Raw genomic sequence first — 20,816 nt, 5'->3', positions numbered from 1 at the left:
TATTGCACTTCTTCCTTTTTCCATTATGGCCCCCTGGTGGCCGAATAAAGAATCAGATCAGGCCAAAATTCGGCATCAAAGGTTATCTGATGTAGGGGGTTATATGCACCAAGTTTCAAGTTCATAGCTTTACTGGTTAAGAAACGTGCCATAGTTTACACTCCAACGGCCAATTTACGCCATATGACCTCTGTGACCTTGAAAAGTAGGTCAAATTGAAAACCCGTAAGACATGTGATGTATTCTTCCTAAGAGTACCTACCATAAAATTTTATCGAAAACAAGTCACTTATAAGCGAGATATCACACTTTTTAGATATCCAGTTTTGCCCCCTGGTGGCAAAGTTGAGAATCAGATCAAACTGAAATTCAGCACCAGAGGCTATGTGATATAGGGGGTTATATGTACCAAGTTTCAAGTTCATAGCTTTAGTGGTTAAGAAACGTGCCATAGTTTACACTCTAACGGCCAATTTACGCCATATGACCTCTGTGAACTTGAAAAGTAGGTCAAATTAAAAACCCGTATGATATAAGATGTATATTTGCTATGAGTACCTACAACACAAGTTTCATCGAAAACAAGTCACTAATAAGCGAGATATCACACTTTTTAGATATCGACATTTGGCCCCCTGGTGGCCAAGTTGAGAATCAGATCGGACCGAAATTCAGTGTCAGAGGTCACCTGACCTAGGGGGTGCTGTGTACAAAGTTTTAAGTTCATAGCCCTAGCGGTTAAGAAACGTGCCACTGTTTTTTAAATAGGATACGACGACGGACGACGGACGACGGACACTGCGGTATTACATAAGACTCCCCTACGGTGAGCCAAAAATCAAGAAAATGTAAGATACAAGTCAGAAAAGACAAAAGGGAAAAGATAAAAAATAATAAAATAAAAAAATATTTTTGGCCGTCCCTGACCGGGGTTTGAACTCACGACCTTTGGATTGCCACAACACGAAAAACACAAAACATGCAATTTCGGCCATATCTGTGTCTGCGTTGTGACCTCTGTGACCTCGACAAGTAGGTCAAATTAAAAACCCATATGATATATGATGTATCCTTGCTATGAGTACCTACCACAAAAGTTTTATCGAAAACAAGTCATCAATAAGCGAGATATCACACTTTTTAGATATCCACATTCGACCCCCTGGTGGCCAAATTGAGAATCAGATCGGACCGATATTCAGCACAAGAGGTTATCTGATATAGGGGGTTATATGTACCAAGTTTCAAGTTCATAGCTGTGGCGGTTGAGAAACGTGCCATAGTTACACTGAAACAGCCAATTTATGCCATTTGACCTCTGCAACCTTGAAAAGTAGGTCAAATTAAAAACCCGTACGATATATGATGTATCCTTGCTATGAGTACCCACCACGAAAGATTTATTGAAAACAAGTTATTGATAAGCGAATTATCACACTTTTTAGGTATCCACATTCGGCCCCCTGGTGGCCAAGTTGAGAATCAGATCAGACTGAAATTCAGCACCAGAGGTTATCTGGTATAGGGGGTTATATGTACTAAGTTTCAAGTTCATAGCTGTGGAGGTTGAAAAACGTGCCATAGTTACACTGAAACAGCCAATTTACGCCATTTGACCTCTGTGACCTTGAAAAGTACGTCAAATTAAAAACCCGTATGATATATGATGTATCCTTGCTATGAGTACCTACCACAAAAATTTCATTCCAAACAAGTCATTAATAAGCGAGATATCACACTTTTTAGATATCTACATTCGGCCCCCTGGTGGCCAAATTAAGAATCAGATCGGACCGAAATTTAGTGTCACAGGTCATCTGACCAAGGGAGTCCTGTGTACAAAGTTACAAGTTCATAGGCTTAGCGGTTAAGAAACGTGCCACTGTTTTTGAAACAGGATACGACGACGGACGACGACGGACGACGACGACGACGGACGACGGACACTGCGGTATTGTAAAGACTCCCCTACGGTGAGCCAAAAACATATTTATGGAACAATAAATTAATCAAAATTAATCAAAGAATGATCTTTTTATAAACATTGGAAGGAAGTAGGGATAAATTATATTTCAGATTTACTAAGACCAGACAAAACAGTGATACCTTTTGAATCACTGGGACTAAAAGCAACCGAATGGTTCAAATGGAGAGGGTTAATGGATGTTATTATAAATAAGATTTGGCGTTATAATTTTAACACTGATAACAATAATGTATTCATGGTACAGGATGTTGGTTATGACTTCTGAACACCGCATTCTTAAGTGTAAAAAAATATTTGATTAATTGGAAGCAAAGAAATTTGACTCTCATTGGAAAGACAATAATTATAAAATCGTTCATCATGTCTCAATTCTTATACACTTGTGGAGCAATTGAAATACCAGATAAATACATGAAATAGAAATACTGTACATGAAATAGAAAATCTAATTTTTGATTATCTCTGGTCAGGAAAAAATATTGATTTACACATTTTGATACAGTCGAACTGTGATTTAATTAGTTTTAAACTTAAAGATAATCCTTCTCAAAGAACATATTTATGGTACAATAAATTAATCAAAATTAATCAAAGAATGATCTTTTATAAACATTGGAAGGAAGTAGGGATAAATTATATTTCAGATTTACTAAGACCAGACAAAACAGTGATACCTTTTGAATCACTGGGACTAAAAGCAACCGAATGGTTCAAATGGAGAGGGTTAATGGATGTTATTATAAATAAGATTTGGCGTTATAATTTACAGGATGTTGAATAACAGATGTTGGTTATGACTTTTGAACACCGCATTCTTAAGTGTAAAAAATATTGATTAATTGGAAGCAAAGAAATTTGACTCTGTCTCAATTCGTATACACTTGTGGAGCAATTGAAATACCAGATAAATACATGAAATAGAAATACATGTAATAGAAAATCTAATTTTCGATTATCTCTGGTCAGGAAAAAATATTGATTTAGACATTTTGATACAGTCGAACTGTGATTTAATTAGTTTTAAACTTAAAGATAATCCTTCTCAATAAAACATATTTATGGAACAATAAATTAATCAAAATTAATCAAAGAATGATCTTTTATAAACATTGGAAGGAAGTAGGGAAAAATTATATTTCAGATTTACTAAGACCAGACAAAACAGTGATACCTTTTGAATCACTGGGACTAAAAGTAACCGAATGGTAGATAACATCATACATTCTTTTTGGGACTGTCAGGGTCTTCAGGAGTTTTGGGGAAATATTAAGGGCTGGCTTCAGCCATTATCAAACCAAATTACAAAAATAAATATTTTTTGGGGGTGAGGGATAAACTATTGTGCACAGTCATTTTTTCGGCCAATATTCACAACAGAAGATTAGAAAATTCTCTTGAACATATAGAATTCACAATAGCATGTAAAAATAACAAAGTAGATTTATTCAATGAGAAATGGGAACCAATTCAATACTTACTGTTAAATTTGGGGGGTGGGGGGTGGAGTTGTCTTGTTTCAATACCAAAAAAAATCATCAAATGTATGTTATAGGTAAATTAATTGTTAAGGAGCATGGTGGTGTAATTTGCCAGCATGTTCCTAGCAAACGTTTTATGTAATGATGTTTGATGCGCCACTATCTAATCGTGAAAAATGTAATAAGCCCATCAGTCGCTGAAGTATGCGCCAACATTAATTATGGCACGCCAAAGTGGAATAAATGCAAGACTTGAAAATTTAATACAACATTTTGAAATATACAGGCAAGACTTGAAAATTTAATACAACATTTTGAAATATACAGGCAACACTTGAAAAACATGCCAATATTTCAAAAACTTTAATAACTTGAAAATATGATTCAAAATTTCCTGAAAATGTAGGTCAACTTGTTTTCAAATATATGTGGCAACCCTTGGAAAAAAACATGGCAACATGAATAAAATCTCGCAACATTCACGTGACCGAACAATACCACGTGATCTTCCTTTTCCACTGAGGAACGTGATTTATTTTCTACACACCAGGCAACGCCATTTTGTTTCCCATATTTGGCACATGCGTCATAATTTATTCATACGAATTCTGTATCCATGGTAATCACTCGAGATTGAAGGATTGAAGAACTAGTTTTTCTGCCGACCTGATCACCACTGGCTTATCCGCGAATAGAGTAACAATAGGGAAACACTGAAATACGGGAGACACTGACCGATGACACACTGAAACACTGAAATACCGATCCACTGTCGTATATCCATAAGGAGGAGACTTTAGGATTGACATTCACTGCCGGCTTTGGACATTGGCTGATGTCAGGGAGAGGATGGAACAGCAATAATCGTATTCATCTGAAAGAACAAGGAATTAAGATATGTTTACACCTATGACCTATTACACCTATTCTCTTAATCTACTATGAACCGTCCTTTCATGGCAGCCTGGATGACATGATTAGACCCCCGAATGGACACACTATTTGGGCTCAAATTACGAACCTTTAGTTCTGGCGATAACGTGGCATGTTCAAAAGTTCTGTGGATTTAAACTCTTGTGTTTTTTGCAGTCCACACAACATTTTGCCTGGCGTCTCCTGGTGTAAGGAGTAAAAAATGTGCAGAAAAACTAATTGTCTGATTGAATAATCCGGTTATATGCATGGGGCACAAACAGACCCTGATCCCTGCAGAGCTTGGGTCTAACATGATCACACCCAAGCTCAATAGGGATCAAGGTCTGTTTCTGCCTGTTATGCATATAACAGGATTATTTAATGAGACAATTAGTTTTCCTATTCATATATATTATCATCCTAAGAAAATCAGGGGTTAATGTTAATGTTAATGTCCCCCCCCCACGAGATATTCAATTTAAAAAACGATATCCAAACTCGCATTCACTCTCCGACATGTATGATTAACATATAATGGGCAAGAAATCTTTTGGAGGACGACATCAATAGACCCCGAATGGACAAGCTATTCTTCATGTTAATTTCATGGTTTGACCTACTTCACTCAGCAATCAGAAATCATTCAACATTCAACTTCATAATCCAACATCAGAATTAATTCCTTTCAAAGATGCTGTATCTCAATGAGTACTTTCATACCTCTAATGCATTGACTTTTCTCAAAATCGCATCCGGATAATATTTATTTACGAGAAAAGTGGAGTTTTTTTATAGGAAGTGATGTACCCCAGCGCCTCCGCCGGACAAGGACATAACCAGGCAGAGAATGACAAAGAAACACTTCAACACTAAGCAAAACAGAGGGGGTATTCCTACTGAATAAAATACTCAAAACAAAACAACATATTCCTACCCCAATCCCATATCTTTGGTGGGTAATCAATCCATCAAGAAAGTTAAAGAATATCGAAACATGGCAGTGATGCTAGTCTTGGACAATGCTCGAATCCGCAACGCACTGATTGGGAAGTGTGGTTAGAGCAAGACTACCTATCTATTAATAGCTGGCAGCACAGTCATGCTGGTACTATTACTGTAAAATCGGTAAGGAAACGTCGTGACTTTGGCATGTATCTACATGTAATAAGATTGACTGTTCTTCTTTCCATTGTTCAAGAGCAATAAACCCATTAAAGAAATTATCAAAATTATATATTTGACTGTTAACCTATTCCCAGAGGCTTGATATAGGAGGCCTTCCTTGTACCCTTCAACGAAATATAGGTGCGGCAACTGATATTCAATTTAGATTAACAACCTCCAAGGCTATTGTTATTTAGCGGTCCATACTCTATTACATTGCAAATTGGCTTGGGCGACGGTGGGCCAAATGGTATTTGGCTGGCACGTGGTAAATTAAAATTTGTGTCACGTGCTTTTGTTTACAAATAAGCCACCCATCGGTGACCTGAGACACCGGTTGTCTTTGGTGGTGTGTAAACAAAGTGACATTTTCCGCAAATAATTTAGTTTTTCTGCGTAATTCAATCCGTCCAAGATGTCACAAGGAGACAGTTATCATCTTAAGGTCGGCCCCGTTGAAAGGTTACTGTAAATCAGTCAGGAGCTATACTAGTCAGTTTCACTGAGACAAGTCATACTGTAAAACAGATCAAAATAATTTTTTTTCTTTTTTTCTTTCGCTGATCCATTTAAACGATTTTAATGCATAATATACTGCAATTTCTTTTAAATATATTGAAAGACAAAGAAATGCCAGCCCATCAAACTTAGAGGGCCGCTGTCCACACTTTCATCCACAGTTTACACCTTCCCTTCAGTGGTGCCGCCATCTTGGATCAACGAAAGTTGGTCTGAGAGAGGGCCAACTATTTTTGCCTACAACTGAATGATATTGTCATTGTCATTCAAATAAAAGTAGTTTTTGTGAAAGAATATTATTTGGAATAGTTAGAAATATCACAGTTTCAACAAATTCTTTGATAATTAGTCCACATTTGGACACTAGACCTCGCATTTCCCCGTCCACAAAGTTAACGGCCACTTCGAAAACTTTCAAAAAGGGGCAAAAATGCCCGTCCACTCATTGATCAAAATCACCCATCAAAATAATTGTTTTCCTTTTTTCTTTCGCTGACCCATTAAAACGATTTTAATGCATAATATACTGCAATTTCTTTTAAATATATTGAAAGACAAAGAAATGCCAGCCCACCAAACTTAGAGGGCCGCTGTCCACACTTTCGTCCACAGTTTACACCTACATGTACTGACCTGCTGTATAGAGAAATTATGACCAATATATAATTTCCCCATTCAGGTCGCCAGGTTGTTGGTGTAAGTGAACCACTACACCACCCAACCCGGAGGGTAAAGAAAAATAAATTCAAATCATTATCTTGTGAAAATCTTTTTTATTGTTGTACATCCCAAGAATTATCGTTATGGCAATTTGGAATGTCGTGCAGGAGGAAACCCGTCCCCGGGAGAAAACCTACGCGATCGGAGGGAGCTGCCGACTCCATCACACAGGTGACAGGCTTCAACGACTGAGTTTTTTTACATGACATCAGTCGTGTACATTTAAGTACTGCGCCACTCCGAAAGCCCATAACAGGAGAAAACCAGAAGATAGTAATACTATCACACATGGTCTACTCCTTTATAAGATGTAATGTTCAAGAAAGACATTGCTAAATAGAGATCTTACACTAGTCAGACTCCACAACTTCAACTCTGCATGCTAATAATATGTTCATTTACTATTCATGCATGTATTAAACCTATTGTGTATGACTGCAGTTAAGCCATTTCAGCTAACAATAGGTCAGGTCAAGGCTGTCATCACACCATGACTAAACAGCTTAAGGGCCCAATTTAAATAACAAAAGGACCACATTTCTCATGGCCACTCCACCTTGAGGCTGCTGCTTTGCATCACAAAAGGTTGAGAGGTGACATGTTATTTGCATGACAAAAGACGTAGCTTTCGACATGGCAAGACTACACAGAAGTGGGTATGCCAGTTTTTTGGCAAGTTGGAGTCTAAGATCTATTTATTTTACTAACAAGGTCTACATTTATTACATGCAGGACAAAATGAAACGTCTTACAAAGTTGACGTTTTAATTACACTTTTCTCAAACCATTCAGTACCATGTCTAATCCAATTCTCAGTGGGGCAAAAGACCGTCTTCATAATCTGCAGAGCATGATAAATATGCCCTCGCAAGATCTCGAAGCAGTCGATGCTGTCGTCAGGAAATCTTTTGATATTCTCACAAATATTAATAAAATAATGAGAGTGTTTTCAACTATATAAGTTGAATGTGTCTTTTCATCAATACCTGGTTCCCAGGTATTTGGTAAAAGTGATTGAGGGAACTTTAACTTCTTTGTGTAGTTGGTCAGTTGTCTCTGGTATTATATGATACCAAGCAACTGAGCCAGCCAACGTTAGAAGGTCTCGGCTTAACTGCTCTGACCAATGCCCGAGGATTCTATGGTACTGGGGAGATCGAGAAACAGTAAAAAAAGGCCTACGTTCCATCGCAGACACATATGTTCCTTTTTTGCCTGGGGTTTAAGCAAGAAAGAAATCATATGAACCCCATGTCTCAAGTGATGGAGATATAATAATGAAATATCTGATCAAGTTGGTGATTATTTCAGGAGAAAACCATTTCAAGCAGTAGGGTCCTGATGTGCCCTAGGCTATTAGCTTCTGCCTTCATAAGCTAAAAATCAATTTTGCTTAAGACTTATTTGTTTGGGTACTGACAAGCCCTATTGGCTTTCCATAAACGCCCACTCCACATTTCGCTTTCTTTCAAAAGATTTTGCAAGAAAATTGTTGATCTCTTGGATCATGGTGCCCCTGGTAACAAAAGAAACCCTCCTCTAAAATGTTATTCCTTCTTTATACGTGCATTATTTTAAACCATGACAACATATTGTCATTGCCCTAAGAAGGTAAATATATGCCTTCTCCCATCAGAAAATTTTAGGAATTTTATCAATAAAATCACCTTTCAATCAGATATTTCAATAAAAACAATAGGTCTACGGTGACAAAAATACATCGTTGGGATGTGCTGGTCAGCAACATCCATCTTCCTCCTGTCGCATGCTTCTCCATGCTGAAAAGAAACAAGTTACATACAGTAAGGTTTATTGGTGCAAAATATCATCAGTGAAATATTCATTGTGCAGGAACATGTTCGTCTTGACCCGCAATGTTTTGAGATCGCTCTATCACTCACAAGCTTGATGTTGGTGATGCAAACACATGAGAGTCAAGATGGAACATGTTAAGTTCCTGCAATAATGAGGTTAAGATTTGATCAGAAACAAGAAACAGCAACTGAACAGCTCTATCAATGTCAATATCATAACTGTTAGAAATTACTTTTCTTGTGTTGACATTTAACCTTACAAGAATGCCAACACAGAACTTATGCAGGGACTTGAGGATTGGGGCAGTTTATGCCATCTCAGCCGCCTGCGTGGTTTCATTAGTAAAGTTGTTGTTGCCATTAAATTAATTGATGTTGGTTGTAGCGTTGGGGAGGGGGGTCCAATTGCGTCATTTTGCATCACCAGTGAGGTCACCAAGTCCCACAAGGACCCTACTTTAGAATACAGTGGAACCTCCCTTAGCATACACCTCTCTAAAAGGACCTTCTCTCTTTTAGGACACTAACTTTGATTGTCTCCATTCAATTTGAACTCTCTAATCAGTACACCTCTCTTGTAAGCACAGCACTTATCAGTCTTGAGGATGTCCTTAATAGAGTAGTTCTACTGTGATCACATCATCCCCCCCCCCCCCCCCCCCCAAGTTGCTACCCAATAACCTTTTTCCTTTGCTAATCTCTTCTCTTCTTGGCCCAATGTCATTGAAATGGCCTCTCCTGGAAAGCTGATACTCCACGCAAATGCACCAGCATTGACCAACAGAGTTATTTTACAGCTGTTAACACTTTAGTGGAGCTCCCACATTAGTCAACGTCAAACGCACTTAGGGCTTCGAGGAACAACGACGTGAATTAACGTCACATTTTTCAACTCGGGGTAATGGTTTTCCATTTGAATTTCATTCAATCGGGTGGGTGCTGACAGAAAGACTTTTGAGGAATCTTCTGTATCCAGGCAGCTGCAATCATATGTCAGTAAAGTTGTTGTTTTTTGTTACCATTCAAAGCTCAACCTCACTGATATCTCAAACCTAAAACAATCATGCTGTACCACTTTCAACTACAACTTTTTCACAGTACTGTCTGAAATTCCGAAGGGGGAAAAGTAGGTTTCTTTCTAGATATTGATTTGAAACCTGCACCCTACGGTGTTTTGAGCATTTCCAGACCTCTGGTATCAGGGAACCCCTGAGGTTTGACACGTTAAAGGTTGTGTTAGCCCTCTGTATGTTTGGCCAGACTTCATGAAATCACATTACTGGCAATGGCCATGTTCAACTACTGCTCATTAAGCAGTTCGGGATTCTTTCTTAGTGTTAATACATAAAGCTCCAGTTGATAAAAATGCTTTGCTTTTGATATTCATGCAACCAGCATAACCAAGTTGTTTATGAGAGTGAGATATCAGTGGGTTATGAAGTGATTTTCTGTGATGGCATATTCAGAATCAATTAGTTCAATAGAGCATTTAAAGAGGCAAACGTGAGAGGTTTGATGAAAATGGCACTGTAATTGGTGACACTAAAACAACGTTGGAAAATTATTCCTCAACAGAGAGCTCACCATCTCTGGAGAGCTCACCATCTCTTAATCAGACCAATGGCTAACACCTTATCAAGGACATCTGAAAAACTGAAATTGATTTGTTTACATTACCGTGTGATGGCACCCTTCCGAAGGTATGAGATAGGCTGTCCTCATGGTGGCTGCAGGATATCATGTCAGGGCTCTATGTCCGTAGCTTCCCCTAAATCCAGAGAGTCCCTTTGGAGTTGGATTGTCATTATAGTTTATTAGAATGACAGACATTTCGGTGTCCAATCCATCCCCACAGCAAACAAGTTCCCTTTCTGATCTCAGCGATGGTTCTCGTTGAATTGTTCTGTCAAGGCATCGTTTGCTGAGCTGTAGTTCGTCACTCCTGCACATGGCTATCCCTCTGCACAACCATTCGATCCACTGAACCCACTCGACTCTCGGTTGTCTGCCCGTATCTGTGAGCGACTGGAAAACAAAATTTAAGGTTACTCTCAGTCTCAATTTGTCCTTACGGTCATCTCGATTCTGTATAACTAAAATGAGCGCGATCGGTCGTAACGAGCGCCATCGCCGATGGACTAACATCGCCATCAGGCTACATTGCTCCACCATTATTAACGCACTTGTGCAATAGGGTCTTTCATTCAGTTTCATCAAATTCACCGAAGTAGTTTATGATAAAATCACAACCCTTAAATCCTACACCGTTAAAAAACGAGAAGTTTGCAATTGAATTTGAAATTTCCAATTGCACAAATATGTACTTAATATAGATTTCAGCACTGGCACTGCCGTTGCATAGAAATACAAATACCAGAAGCACCCAGTTTCAGCAAACACGTATGCATAATATCTGTTCTACAGCATTATGTATAACTGCAATTATATTTTCCTGGACCACCAGTAATCATGAACAGCGTACCCCTTAAGTTCAAGCCCTCACTCGGCCCCTTATCTCATCACGTCTTGATATCTTGTCTGTTCCAAAAGTATAACTTGCAAGTTTCGGGTTTCTAGTCTTGACATCAACAACGGTTGAAATTGTCACCCTACTTTTAACTCTTACCCCAGTCTATGCTGAGAGCTTTCAGTGGAACTGGAATTCAGATTAGCTGCTCAATCAGTACTACAACCTGAGCATTTTCAACTGGTGAGCCTGGGAGCTCATGACCACTTGTCAGAGACCCAAACAACTGCACAACTGCAGCTCTTTCACTTTTATTTTTGACACAGTTTGTGTTTAGTAAGGAGCAATGCAGTGACAAAACCATGGATGGAAAATCTAATAGCCTGTCTATTTTCAGTCCAGCCACAGAACATATGGAATATTTATTGGCACACCCTGTAAATACACTTTAGGGATGAGTTCATTCGGTTTCACGAGTATGGCATATGCAGGTCCAATGTTTCCCAATCAATGTGCGAAATCTCCCTGAAGTTGCTGAAGTCTTCAAGCAATATATGGGGGTATCAACAACATAGCGCATCTCTGCCCGAATAATCGGGTCGATCAAAACAAGGCGGCTGAAGTGGGTTTTTCAAAAATCATCGCTAGTTTCTGGAAGGGATTGGATGTTATTTAAGAAATGTGTTCTTGTCTTAATTTTCTAAAAGCCTTAATACCGACGACCACAACGCTTTACTAATTGACACTTGATCTGCAATTCAATTCCAAACTGAGGTTGCTTGTACAGTTTGAGGATAAAATCCACCATTTTGCGACTCTACTTTACTCCGGAAATGAAACGAACTCAGCCCATGGCGTATTCACCCATTTCATGATATACTGTCTTGTCATCTGTTTATATTTACCATATATGTATTGGATTCCTTCGTCATCCAAAATCTTTTGAGAGTCACATCTACCATAGGACGAATTGTAGATCTTGGTTGAGTGGTTGGGTCTTCTCGACAGCCATCATCTCAATCTGCAGAGGGTTAGATAACAGAAAAAATACATTCAATGACCTATCTCAAAATGAATAGATTGAAACCAAAAGATAATTTGTTTTCATTTGAGTGAGATGGTTGTTTCTCGCTTTAAGAATTCGATTCCGAATGTGGCCACCAGGGGGAAAAGGTTAAAAAATGATCAATGTAGTGAAAAGCACCCATCATGTCCAAGTCCATTTTTTTCCCATGTCGACAGGCGAGCACAATGGCCCTGGCCGTTTCATTTTATAAAGTGGCACTGTTGGAAAGATGCACACGGGCCATTTTCTGGATCAAGTGAAGTGAAGATGTCTTTGGTTGGCAGCATTTTCTTGTGGAAAAATGTTGATCGGCCATACTCTTTGCTCGATTCACTGCTTCAATCCTTGCCCAAGTGGCATTATTCCTCAGGCCAAATTGCCTTGGATTTTTATATCCATCCTTACGTCTGATATTACTAATAACCATATATAAAATGTAACTCATGATTTGTCCAACTAATCAAGATCATCGAGGTCATGTTGCCCATTTGGCTGTTAACTTGAGCACTCTCGGTCAGGTGGTCTCACTTGGGGATAAAAGTTCATGACTTGGCCACCAGGGTGCAGGTTCGGAGACATGAAATATGATTTTTTTCCCTCCTGGTTGGACAGTTATGAAGTTTGTTTCATGAGTAGATATAATATCAACCAGGTATGTGATGCTCACCCCGCAGATTGCAACATCGTCTTTTGTGTCCCTTGTTCTTGTGTCCCTTGTTCTTGTGTCCCTTGTCCTTGTGTCCCTTGTCCTTGTGTCCCTTGTCCTTGAGGCCCTGGACCTTGTGGCTCTTGTACAATGTTGGCTCGGGCTGCCTAAAAATAATCAAACTTTTGGTTAAGGGGTTTTATCTTTTTTCTGAGCGTTTCTACAGCATGCTACTTTCACACTGGATCCTGGATGACTGGAAAGTGCAATTTTTGCTGCGTATTGTAGTAACGTGCCTTTCGCGTATGAATGTCTTGTCCCTGCCCTTTGTGGTAATTGGAAGATAATCAAGACAGGAACAAGCTAGTGACCTGCAAGCCCCCTGCCAATGAATAGACTGTTTTAATACGTGTAGTTTCGAATGAGATGTACCGAATATCCTTAAGAATAACTTGAACGAAGTTGTGTCCCGTAAAAAAGAAACACGCCTTTTATTTGCCCCTTTTGATCTTTCACTTTACATAACATGACTTTGGAGATTCTAACGATGATGATGATGTCTTCATCTATATAGTGATGGCGGCGGTGGCGGCGGCGGTTCAATCTGTAAAAATAATCATTCAAATAAGCCTAATGCTAGTGATACTACCTAAAGGATATTAACATGAGAAATATATTGATATAAATCGGGAACCGGAATCAAACTTACAAAGCTGGGGACTCTTAAGTTTCTCTGGAATTTAACTTGAAAGTAATACATATGAGTAGCCTTTAAATGTTCATCTTGCTTCCTTGACGGTGTACATCTCACTGACTCCAGATGACCCAAAATCTTCAATGACTTCAACATGAACTTTGTGACAGTATTAATTAACTTTTACGGCTTGACACTCTGGGAACTGCTAAGATAAGGCTAAAGTTCAGATAGGCCTACATAAATCAATAGAAAGAGAAACAGTTAGCCAGCATGAAGGATAAGAAATATGTAATATATATATATATTGATTTTGTCTGTAACATTCCGGCCCCATAAATGCGTCCTAGCCTAGCATTTACCTAATATTCAAATCTACAAGAGACAAAATCCCTAAATCTACAAACAACCAGCCGCACATGGGCCTACATGCATACCGTAATACATATCATGGATGAGCAGTCAAAGGTTGTATGTGACAAGGTCACGCGCATCGTGTGTCATAAACATTGCCCCCCAAAAGAAACATGCTGGTCAGATGAAACTCATTAGATATCAACAGACGACTCAAGTAAACATAGCTTCGTGACAGGTCGTGTCAGCTCATTGTGATGTGTTTTGATCTTGGCTGACCTTACCAGGTTGTCCTTACCAGGATACGTCTCAATTACTCGTCCCAACAACCAGGAATTCCTGTGAGCATTGTCATCTACAATCAGAACCAGGTCATCTGGCTTCAGGTTTTGACTTGCGTGACACCACTTCTGGCGCTCTTGCAGTGCAGTCAGATACTCCTTGGTCCACCTACGCCAAAACAAATCAGCAAGATACTGTACTTGCTTCCATTTCCTTCTGTACAGATCGGCCTCATCAAACAGTCCAGGAGGTTGACAGATTCCGGGGCGCAGGAGCAGCAAATGGTTTGGTGTGATGGGTTGTAAGTCATCTGGGTCATCTGACAGCTTCGTCAGGGGTCTTCCATTTATTATGGCTTCGACTAGACACATCATTGTGTGAAGAGTATCGTCTGTCAGGTTCTGCTGCTTTATTATGCCATCTAGCACTTTCCTTACAGACCTGATTTGCCTCTCCCATACACCCCCCATATGGGATGCTGCAGGGGGATTGAAAACCCATGTGATTTCTCGTTGGCGCATGTACTCCTCAATACGGCTGAGATTCCATTCCCGTATTGCTTTCTTTAACTCTTTCTGAGCACCCACAAAGTTTGTGCCATTATCGGATCGGATCCCTCGCCTACTAACGAATCTCTGCAGGGCATTGATGAACGAATCAGTTGTAAGATTCTCTGCCACCTCAATGTGTATGGCCCGGGTCGTGAGGCAGGTAAATATGCAGCCATACCGCTTCACCATGCTGCGGCCTCGTTTAACTTGAAATGGGCCGAAGTAGTCCAATCCAACATGACAAAAGGCGGCTCTAGGGGAAGCAACACGGTCACTTGGCAAGTCTGCCATTTGTTGAATCATTGGTTTCACATTTCTTTTGCGACAGTGCAGACATTTTGTGTTGTTCCTTCTTACGACCAGCCTTCCCTTGATTATCCAAAATTTCTGACGGACTTCCGTCAGTACCCTTTCCGATCCCGAGTGGCCCGTCAAATTATGATAGTAACAAACTATCAAGTCCACCACATGGTGTTTCTTCGGCAATATGATCTGGTGCTTGGTTTCATCAGGAAGGTTGGAGTTTTCCAATCGACCACCCACACGCAGGATCCCATCGCTGTCCAGCACTGGGTTCAGCTTCTTTAGCTTGCAGGTCTTGAAGTTTGCCTGAATGTCACCATATGCCTTCTTCTGCACGAATTTCAGCACCTCCTGCTCAGCTTCCAAAAGTTCATCTACAGTGAGGCCACGTCTTGGAGGGGTCATGGCAACTTGTCCGGGAATGTCCTTATTCTTGACCTTCTGGTGTAGCACCTTCTTCAGTCGCAGCATCCATGCAATCCCTTTCTTGAGCCTATACCAACAGGAATAGTGATTTATCATCGTGCTGATTGCCTGTTGTCCTCCATCCTGAGTCGGGTTCGTTGCATAAACCTTCACCTCCGGTTTGACCTCAATCATTCCTTCAGTCTCAATAACAATGGGCTCTTTAGGCCATTGCGTCTCCTGCTGTTTCAAGAATTCTGGTCCGTTTCTCCACCGATCATTTCCGCTTCCAATCAATTCATCGGCTGTCATACCCCGTGATACATCATCTGCCGGATTCTGATCTGTGGGTACATGCCTCCACTGAGTAGGCACTGTGCTCTCGTGGATTTTAGCCACCCTGTTTGCCACGAAGGTCTGGTATCTCTTTGTCTCATTCCTTATGTAATAAAGTACAATCATGCTGTCTGTCCAAAAGACAGACTCGCAGAGAGGGATCTCGAGCTCGCTACGCAGAAGTTTGTCTAGTTTCACTGCTTCGACAGCAGCCGTAAGTTCCAGCCTTGGGATGGTGGTGGTCTTTAATGGGGTTAACTTTGCCTTGGTCATTACCAGTGTGCAATGGACACGTCCATATATGTCCTCTTGTCTGAGGTAGCTTGTCGCGCCAAACCCTCCTTCAGATGCATCTGAAAAATGGTGCAGCTGGTTATGTACTACAGTGTCCAGATCTTCTGAACGCAGACATCGTGGCACAGAGAAATTTTCAAGCTTTGGTAAATCTTCAAGCCACCTGTTCCACTGCTGCTGTTGATGTTGGGACATTCCATCATCCCACCCTAACTTTTCTCTGCACAGATCCTGGAATATAGTCCTCGCTTTCAACACGAATGGACTAACCAATCCTAGAGGGTCATAAACAGAACTCAGGATGCTAAGCACTCCTCGTCTTGTCATGGGGCGATCTTGTGTGGTAATACACGGTCTGAAGGTATCCTGTTCTACATCCCAAACCATTCCCAAAGCTCGTTCAGTGGGTAGACCATCGCTGTCTAAATCTAGGTCCTTCATCCCCATAGCCAAGTCGGAATTTGGAATGGCTTTCAAGAGAACCCGGCTGTTACTGGCCCATTTGATGACATCCATTCCTCCTCTCTTGAGCATTTCTCGAAGACTGGTTGCCAGTACAATAGCCTCAGGGTCATTTACCTTACTTCCAAGAAAATCATCTACATACATTGACCTATTTACGGTTTCAGCTGTCTCAGGAGGGAAGTCTGAAGCATTGTCAGCTGCAGTCTTCTTCAATGCATAGTTTGCAGCACTGGGGCTCCAAACCCCACCAAAGATATGTGTTCGCATTCTATAAATCCTTGGAGCCTTCGTTATATCACCCTCGTCGAAATACAGGAAGCGGAGCACATCCCTATGATCCTTTTCAACCCTGACCTGATTAAACATTGCCCGCACATCTGACGTGAACCCTACCTTCTCCTGGCGGAACCGCAACAGTACTCCAATCAACTTATTGGTCAAGTCAGGACCTTGGAGCACATTTTCATTCAGTGAGGTTCCTCTGTGTTTCGCAGCACAGTCAAACACAATTCTGGTTTTCTCTGGCTTCTTTGGGTTCAGTACGGGATGGTGAGGGAGGTACCAGACCATTCCGTCCTTTCTGCTTATTTCTTCATCAGGCACCAATTCTGCATAACCTTCTTCCAGCAGGGTCTTGAACTCAGTGTTGTACCTCTCATGTAGGGTAGCATCTTTCTGAAACCTTCTTCCCAGGCTTTCCAACCTTTTCTTCGCCATACTGTAATTGTCCGGTAAATTTGGAGGCCTTTGTTTGAATGGTATGGGCAAAGTATAATGTCCATCCTGTAACACGGCTGTCCTATCCCAAAGGTCAACCACCTTTCTATCATCCATGGATAGACCAGTTCCATCACCTAGATTGTCGAGCTTCCAAAATCGCTCGACCTGCTGCTGTAGACTTGTGTCATTGTTGATAAAGTGACAGCTGTGCCGCTCATCAGTCCTTCCATTCTCTCCAAATGGTCCATTTAGGGTCCATCCCAGGGCTGTCCTTACAGCGTACGGTACTCTTCGGGGATCGTCATCGTGACTCTTGACCTCCAGCGGGACCAAAGCCTCCGGCACGTCCTGTCCTATAAGTAGGTCTACCTTGTCAGTGTCTACCGTCAGAATATCAAGTCCTTGTAAATGAGGCCAGTCATTTAAGTCGGACGGTTTTATGTCATTAGGCCTAACGTTGAGATTAGACTTGGAGAAAACATGAGGAAGAGTAATAACCTCCTTACCATCGAGGTCAGCCACTTCCAATCCATAAATCGTGGTCTCAAATCGACTGTCTTTCCTCTCTATTGTTGTCAATTCTGTAATTGCCGTTTTTCCCTTTAGTCCAAGTTTGGTCGCCAGACTTTCCGTGCATAGTGTTGCCGTAGAACAGTTGTCCAACATCGCATAGGTTATGACTTCTTCATTCCCTCCGATGCCCTTGACCTTTACCGGAATGATTGGCGAGGCAATACGGTTGATACCGGCCCCAGTGGACAAAACTGTGGCATTGGACCTTGCAGGTTGTGGCTTGACATCGGCCTTCTTCTCTTGAACATCGTGCCCGTCTGCACGAGACTTGGGTGCAGGAGCGCCATCCAAATGAAGGAGCGTGTTGTGTTTCTTCCCACAGCCAGAAACTTTACATGCAGGAGGATTACGACAATTTGATGCAAAATGCGGTCCTTTCAAACAATTCTTGCAGACCTTGTTGTCTCTCACAGTTACCCATCCCTCATTTTGCGTCATCTTCTTGAATATTTCACAGGCCGTCACATGATGCGCCTCTTTGCATACCAGGCATTTGGGTACCCTGGGCTTATCACCACTTGAACCTTGGTAACCTGTATCCGTCTGGATACTGAACGTTGACCCATGACCAGGTCTTTGCTTGTTGTTCGACTTGTGGTTGGATTCTGTCTTGGATTCCTTAGCACCACACTTACCAAACACAGGATCATTTTCTTCCTCTGCGGCTTCAGAAATAAGCTGCAGAAGGTCCTTAATGCCTGGGTTTCCTTGACTAGGCCTATCATCCTTGGTTTTCCGTATCTTCTGGACCACTCTTTTCCATCTATTCTGAAGATACTGTGGCAACCTCTCAACGATCTGCACCAAGTACGAATCGTTTAAGCGATCCAGCTGTTTCATTGCAGTCAAAGTTTCAACACAGTTTTTCAGGTCATCAGCTAGATCTCTTATCGCTTCTGGACCCTTGGCTTGCTTTCTGTTGACAATCCGGTTAACCCAGGCCTGACTCACCACAAAATCACTGCCAAACCGGTCCTTTAAAAGTTTCCTGGCAAGCTTGTAACCCTCTGTAGGGTCCTTAACTGCACAACACTCAATTACCTGCCTTGCCTTTCCAGTACAGTAACGGAGAAGCCTACTTAGCTTGACACTATCATCAATGAGGTCACGGTCAACAGAGTTCTCAAACGCTCTTATAAACAACCAATACCTGAGAGGATCCCCATCGAAGGTCATCAGGTCAACCTTAGGCAACTGCAGTGTATTCAATAACAACCTTTGCTGCTGCTGCCCTTGATGCAAAACCTCCATAAGTGCATCCGGAAGTGCACTCACGTGACTTACTGGTACCTCCGTTGCCTGGATACATGTACTTACTTCATTGTTTCCTTGAAATGGAGTAGGTCTAAGGAAATTGGTGGTGACACTTTCTGGAGCCATCGGGGTCGGGGTCGACTGGTAATTGGAGATGTTGCCATGAACTTGGCCGGGATGAAACGCAGGTTGCCTCGGATTCAATCTAGGGTCGGGAATTAGGCCTACTTGTCCGGGGTCACGCTTTGGCTTGTCCTGTGACTCATTCCCGGAAACGCCCACCTTCTCATTAGTAGGTGACATTCTACTTGAGTGAACCATGGAACATGCCCTTTCCTTGGCCCGAGCATGCGCCAATTTTGCCTTCAGCTCAAGCTCTTCCCGCTGTTGTACCATCTCGAGCTCCTTCTTGGCAAGAGCTTGTCTCTCAGCCAGTAGTGACGCCTCTACTTCATAAACGGCACAATTGGCTGCTGCCCGCATCTGGGCCATGGAAACATTGGACCTGTGGCATGCCATGGCGCATGCGCAGACCTCCCTTCCTCTGGAGTGACCACCTGAGATTGTCCTCGTTCCTGTAGACACCCACTTACACCGTGATGGGTAGCCCCCAAGAGGGGAGGACGGGTGGGATCCAGAAAACTTAGAGTTTTCTAGGCTATAGCTTAGAAATAGACCCCTTATTTCAAAGGGGAAATATTTCTTGCGCTAATGAGCCTAGAAAACTCTACCATAAGGTTATTAACCTTTGGTAGTATATATTATGCTGAATCAGCAGAGGAAGGTGGGAGTATATGAGAATAAGGGGGATACCCACCGGAAAAAACAGAAAAAGACCTCCAAACCGTGATACCGGCGGAGAATCTAATTTGGTAAAGACCAACTTTATCCCCCCCCCCCCCGAAAAAGAAAAGGAGAGGCGGTGGATACGAAACCTATGCAGTGTTGGAACATGCCACCACTGGGCAAAGCCTCCTACTACCATCTAGCTGCTGCTGGACATCGTGTAGATAGTGGGAGGTGAAAGTCGTCTCTCGTGCCCATGAGCCGGCTTGAAGAATGTCTCGCACTGGGATGCCCGCAGAGAAAGCCCAAGACGCCGAGAGCTTCCGGACGTCGTGACCCCTCGGGTGAGCCCCTCCCCCACTAGGAGTATTGTCGTACGCATAGCAAACAACTTTCTTTAACCAAGACGAAATTGTTTTTGTAGACACTGTGCCTTCACCGCGGCACTTAACAAACAGGGACTGACCATCCCTATGACCCCCCATACAATGCAAATAAAACTTCAACGACCTTACTGGGCACAAAAACCTGTCTGGCGTGTCTCTGCCCGAGAACGCGTCATGACGAGGAATAAAGAAAGGTTTTGGATCAACCTGCGCTGCCTGGGTCTTAGCTAGAAAACCAGGCACCGTTCTGAGAGAGACACCCTTATCAGAAAAAACTAAATCGCGCTTATCTCTAGAAATGGCATGTAGTTCACTGGCCCTCTTGGTGCTCGCCAGTGCTAGCAAAAAACAGGTTTTCCAGGTAAGAAACTGCTTATCCTGGACTGAGCCATATGTTGGAGGCTCAAAAGGGGCCGACATAAGACTCTTTAATACCAAAACTAAATCCCAATCTGGCACTCTTTGCCTAACGACAGGTCTGTCGTGACTAAAGTTCTTGATCAAACTTAATAACACTGGGTGACTTCCCACCGTGTAACCGTCAAAAATTGGCAAAACATCTGACAAAGCCGACCTATGGTTTGTCACTGTGCTCACCGATCTCTTGAGATCCTCAAAGAGGTACAAAAGATAATCT

The 20,816-nt window shown here is 41.7% G+C and overlaps 2 long non-coding RNA genes across 2 annotated transcripts in view; both read right to left on the bottom strand.

Moving 5' to 3' along the window:
* Positions 1-4,335, bottom strand: part of LOC135494766 (uncharacterized) — a 156,056-nt gene extending 151,721 nt beyond the window's left edge. The window contains exon 1 of the long non-coding RNA XR_010448452.1: positions 4,212-4,335. This is a non-coding gene — a long non-coding RNA (uncharacterized LOC135494766). The remainder of the gene's footprint in view (positions 1-4,211) is intronic.
* Positions 4,336-7,725: 3,390 nt separating this feature from the next.
* The window catches only part of LOC135494764 (uncharacterized), a 28,823-nt gene continuing 15,732 nt past the window's right edge, over positions 7,726-20,816 (bottom strand). The window contains exons 5-8 of the long non-coding RNA XR_010448448.1: positions 12,798-12,943; positions 11,970-12,085; positions 10,275-10,622; positions 7,726-8,561 (exon numbers count right to left, since the gene is read on the bottom strand). This is a non-coding gene — a long non-coding RNA (uncharacterized LOC135494764). The remainder of the gene's footprint in view (positions 8,562-10,274; positions 10,623-11,969; positions 12,086-12,797; positions 12,944-20,816) is intronic.

This window comes from Lineus longissimus, chromosome 10, assembly GCF_910592395.1.
Source record: "Lineus longissimus chromosome 10, tnLinLong1.2, whole genome shotgun sequence".
In the NCBI taxonomy this organism is placed as follows: Eukaryota; Metazoa; Nemertea; class Pilidiophora; order Heteronemertea; family Lineidae; genus Lineus; species Lineus longissimus.
Note: the sequence above shows the minus strand (reverse complement) of the source record. Positions and strands in the feature narration are given on the sequence as shown.